General features: G+C 37.4%; 1 pseudogene; it reads right to left on the reverse strand.

Annotated features, from left to right (window-relative positions):
- Window positions 1-514: 514 nt before the first annotated feature.
- LOC132865123 (U2 spliceosomal RNA) lies at window positions 515-681 on the reverse strand (annotated as a pseudogene).
- Between the last annotated feature and the right edge of the window lie 5013 nt (window positions 682-5694).

Consider the following 5694-nt stretch of genomic DNA (forward strand, 5'->3'; position numbering starts at 1 on the left):
ACATATTTGTACCACCACAGGGAACCCGATCATAAGTGCAAGGCAAGGTATCTCATAAACACTTGACCACCAGACAACAAACTTTGTATCTTTATTTACATAAGATGGATGGGTTTTTATCCTGCGCTTATTATTATTATTATTTTTTAAATAATGTGGGATTAACTCTAAATTGACCGTAGGTGTGAATGTGAATGGTTGTCTGTGTCTATGTGTCAGCCCTGTGATGACCTGGCGACTTGTCCAGGGTGTACCCCGCCTTTTGCCCGTAGTCAGCTGGGATAGGCTCCAGCTTGCCTGCGACCCTGTAGAACAGGATAAAGCGGCTAGAGAGATAATGAGATGAGATAATGTGGGATTATTTACGAAGAAATTTTACAGAAAATATACACGACAGTTTCATATAAAAGGGCAGTAGATTGATGTAAGTGCAGGAAGAGTTTTATTGAAAACACGCTAACAAACAGAACCAAAACAGAGACAAAGTGAGAGTCGAAAAACAGGCAGTGGTCCAGTGAGGCACAGACAGTATATCAGAGGCAATACAATACTCACAGTCCAAAAACACCAACACAGTCAAAACCAGAAAAGCAATACAAAATACAAGGCTTTCGCAAAGTCTGTGTTACTGAGAGTCCTTATATACTACACTTGATCTTAGCCAAAAGGCCAAGAAGCGATATATATGCGCTGTGATGGCGCTCTAATCAAGAACAGATGCATGGTAATTAGTCCTAATGGCATGTGCGCAGTTTGCAGTCTGCGGCTGTATGCTCCGAGCTCTAATGCACATGGATGTGAAAGATGTAACCAGACATCTATTTGACATATCAAGTTTGATATTTGATTATAGCTATATAGTAATGATGTAAAGTGAAGGTGCTGGTTCACTGCTGAACACCAGGCACCCAGCAGAGTCACACCATAATAAAGGTTGGTTCTGGCACATGGCATGCGCTGTCAAGGAAAGGAATAAATATGTATTTGTAACTGCAATTTGTATCTCATTATTGGTATCACTATCACAAGACAATGCAGCAATTTTTTTTTTTTTAAATTTAGTTTTTATTGAACAATGAAGAAAAACGAACAAAAACAAACAAAAGAATCATTACAGAGACCAGACATTTACAAATATACACAAATAGACATAGATAAAAACAAGTAGTGCTTATTCATTCTCTCTTTGGGATATCCATTCAGTCCATAATTTCACAAATTTCTTCATTAGTAATCGGTGTGAAAAAGTGATTTTCTCCATCAAGTATATATCGTTGATTATATCAGTCCATTCTGCTGTTGTGGGTGTGTCTGATTGCAACCAGTGTCTTGTAATAGATTTTCTGCCAGCAGATATCAGAATACCAAACAAATATCTGTTAAGATGTATTTCTTGGTCTGTGTGAAAAGCAGTATCTCCTAACACAAAGATGTTGAATTCAAAAGGTATGGTTAGATCAAATATGTTTTCCATCTGTTCGTGTATCTTTGACCAGAACTGTCTGATTACTGGGCAATCCCAAAATATATGCCAATGATTGGCCTCCTGATTTCCGCATAGTCTCCAGCAAGTAGCATTCCCTGATGAGATGTGTGTTTTCTGTTTTGGGGTGATAAAAAATCTAACCAAACATTTCCATCCAAACTCTCTCCAGGTATAAGAATTGGTACATTTCCATTGGAATTCACAACAATTAAACCATTCTTCCTCTGACATCACCCGGCCACTTTCTACTTCCCATTTATTCTTAATATATTCTGTAGAGTCAGTTTGTTTAGACATAAAAGCTTGGTATAGTTTTGATATGAGACCTTTGTTCAAGGGGAAGTAGGCTCCTACTAGAACAGCCTTGATTACTGGATCATCAGTATCTATATGTTTTTTAATGTCTTGATCAAAATAATGGCGTAACTGTAGGTATCTGTAGAAGTCTTGTCTTCCTAGGCCGTGTTTTTCTTGCAGTGTTTGAAAATCTTTCAGAGTCCCTTTTTCCATTATAGAGTAGAATGTTGTTATACCATAGGTTATCCACATCCTGAATCTATCATCTAGTTTGTTTGGTTTAAAATTTGGGTCAAAAGCACACCATCTGAGTATCCTAAGTTTTTCATGCAAGTGATAGTCCTCTTTTACACAGTTCCATATTTTAAGTTGAAATTTTATCCATGGGTTTTTGATCGTATTTATGAACTTTTTCAAGTCTGAATTACCTAGTACTGAATCTATGGGGGGGTTCTTTATCAATGAGGAGTCTATGTCCTTCCATCTAGCAAAATAGTGTTGGTTACACAGAGTCAGAAGAACTTTAATCTGAGAGGAGAGGAAGTATTGTTTCAAGTTCGGCACAGCCAAACCTCCTTTTTTCTTTGTCAGCTGTAAGGTTTTATACCTAACTCTTGGTTTTTTACCCTGCCAAATGAATCTAGAGATCATTTTATCCCATTCAGAAAATTGTTTGGCAGAAATCTCTACAGGCAGGGATTGAAACAGAAACAGAAGCCTTGGGAGAATGTTCATTTTCACAGATTCAACCCTTTGAATAAGACTCAGGAATGGATTAGTGTTCCATCTCTGTATGTCAGATTTTATCCTAGACACCAGAGGATCATAATTGATTTTAGCAAGTAATGACATATCTTTAGATATCAGCACTCCCAGATATTTCAATGTTGTCTGATCCCATCTCAGTGAGAATGTGTCTTTAATTTGTCTTGGAGGGATATAATTAAATGTAAGAATTTGTGTTTTAAGAATATTAAGCTTGTATCCTGAATATTTTCCAAAGGTATCTAGAAGTTTAAATAGTTCAGGAAGTGAGTTAGTGGGTTCTTCTAAACAAAGAAGTACATCGTCTGCATACAACACAACCTTATGTTGATCTCCATTTATTGATATTCCTTTAATGCATTCAGACTGTCTTAACCACTGGGCAAGGGGTTCTATGTAAATTGCAAAAAGTAGTGGGGACAGTCCACATCCTTGCCTTGTACCTCGTTCTAAATTGATCCTATCAGTCAAGTATCCATTTATTTTCACCCTTGCACATGGATTAGTGTATAAATTGCTAATTACCTCTATAAACTTTTTATGAAAACCAAATCTCTCAAGGACTTTATACAAAAAAATCCAGCCTACAGAGTCAAAGGCTTGTTGCGCGTCCAGGCTAACTAGTACAGCTTCTGATTTATTTTCTTGAATGTGGTTCAATATATGTAATGTTCGTCTGATATTATCATGAGTTTGTCTTTGTAGAATGAAACCCGTTTGATCTGTGTGTATAATTTGTGGAAGAATCTTTTCAAGTCTTTTTGCCAGAATTGAAGTGTATAATTTGTAGTCTGTGTTGAGAACTGAAATTGGCCTGAATGATCCACATTCTAACCTACTTTTTCCTTCTTTTGGGATAACTGAAATTGTGGCTTCTTTCCAGGATGGTGGGATGTTTCCCTCTTTAAGAGCAGCATTAAAGGTTCGAAGAAGACTTGGTACCAGTTCAGACCTAAATGCCTTGTACCACTCAGAGGGGAACCCATCTGGGCCCGCCGATTTGTTTACCTTCATTCTGGAAATCGCCTCATTCAGTTCTTCTTCAGTTATTTCTGCCATTAATCTGCTGTTGTCACTAGAGGACAGTGTAGGCAAGTTAAGCGACTGCAAAAAATGTTTGGTTTGGTTCTCGTTTGCTAAGTTCGGCTGTGTGTACAATTGCTTATAATAAGTTTGAAATGACTTTTGTATCTCGTTTTGTTTGTATACTATGGCTTTAGATTCAGGATCCCTGATTTTATAAATTGTTCTATCAGCCTGTTGCTTCTGTAGTTTTCTTGCCAGGAGCTTTGCAAATCTAGGACCATTTTCATAATATTTCTGCTTTGTATACACCAAGTTTTTTCGTATTTCTTCTGAATACACTTCATCTATTTTCCTCCTGATTTCCTTCAGTTTTAAGAGATAATCTGATTGTGGGTCTCTTTTGTGTTCTGTTTCAAGTTTTACCAACTCGCTATTCAGTCCTGTTAATATTGCCTGCCTCTCTTTCTTTTTAAATGAGCAAAATGAGATAATCCTCCCTCTCAAAACAGCTTTCAATGTATCCCATAGAATATCTAAACCAACATCTCCATTATCATTTTCTGCCAAAGTTCTTACTATTTCTTGTTTCATATTCAGTTTAAATTGTTCATTGTTTAATATACCAGTGTTTAATCTCCATAGTGTGTTCCTACAGTTGTTAGAGATTTGCAGTGATAAAATGAGATGGGCATGGTCAGACAGGTCAATATTTCCTATTTCACATTTTTGCATTCTGTGGCGGTCTCTTTTAAAAATAAAAAAATAGTCAATCCTGGCGTACAATCCGTGCGGGTGGGAATAATGGGTATAGTTGTGACTAGTTGGATTAAAATCCCTCCAAAGATCTATTACTCCCAGGTCAGACAAGAGAGCTTTCAGCTTTTTATGTATTGGAGTTGGACTAGATGGTTTAGAACGGTCAAGTTTGGGATTAAGGTGTATATTCCAGTCCCCTCCGCAAATAACAATACCAGACCCTGCTGTCATTAAGTCAAATATGCTTCTGTAAAAGGAAAAATCGCTACCTGGGGGAATATATACATTCAATAGTGTTATTTCCACTCCCTCTATCTTCCCTGAAACTAAGATATATCTGCCTTCCTTGTCTTTTAATTCTTTAACTTTTTCAAAATGAACCTTGTGAGAAATCAGGATAGCTACTCCTCGCCTGTGACCTGATTTGTAGGATGAATAGTAAACTTTAGAAAATCCCATTCTTTTCAGTTTTTCATGCTCTGCAGAATTAAGGTGTGTCTCTTGTAGGTACACTACTTGTGCATTTTCTTTTTTCATTTTACTTAAAATCTTACTCCTCTTAATTGGGTTAAGAACCCCATTGACATTAAAAGAAATTATTTTTAAATTTGAAGTGAAATTAGCCATGGTCTCATGTAGGAATTTAGATACAAAAATAACCTTCTGGTTGCTAAAGAACTTAAAGAAAAATAAAGAGAAAAAGAGGTGTATAGGGTACACTCCTCACAAAATACTCTCCTGAACGTGGAGAGATAAAAGTGGAACAAACCTATTGTGAAAGCATCTGAAAGTAATGATTTAGCTTCCAAATGTGAGGCTCCTTCAGAATGAGCCTTTAAGGGGGTTGTGGTGGTATCAACACACCCTGAAAGGGAAAAGCCTCTTTTGCTATCAGCAAGGAGGGCCCCTTGAGATGGCTGTGCAGCCCATATGGTCATTAACATAAACTACTGTGACCCGGTCTGATTAAACAATTCAATATCAATTAAAACAAGAAACTTAAAATCAGAGTAGGTATTATCTACAGAATTACAACCATAGCAAATACCATAGAAAATAAACTCACTTAGCCCTTGACTTATCTTAAAATATTGTCCATTTTGACGACTGTTTCTGGCGAATTAAATGTTGAAATCAATTGTCAGTCTTCCTCTTGAAGTCTTGAGAGTGAGGCTCCTTTTCGGCCATGAACACTTGTCCATGAGGATAGTAGCTGGAGCTCTCTGCTGTCTGGGTCGGGTTGAGCACGTATGATGGAGACCGGGAGACCTCTTCTAGACATATCCTGCGTTGCTTCTGCCGCCGTCTGGTACACACACGTATCGTTTGGGGCGTAGTACACACGTAGCTTTGCTGGATAAGGC

This window comes from Neoarius graeffei, chromosome 17 (genome assembly GCF_027579695.1).
Source record: "Neoarius graeffei isolate fNeoGra1 chromosome 17, fNeoGra1.pri, whole genome shotgun sequence".
Taxonomy (NCBI): domain Eukaryota; kingdom Metazoa; phylum Chordata; class Actinopteri; order Siluriformes; family Ariidae; genus Neoarius; species Neoarius graeffei.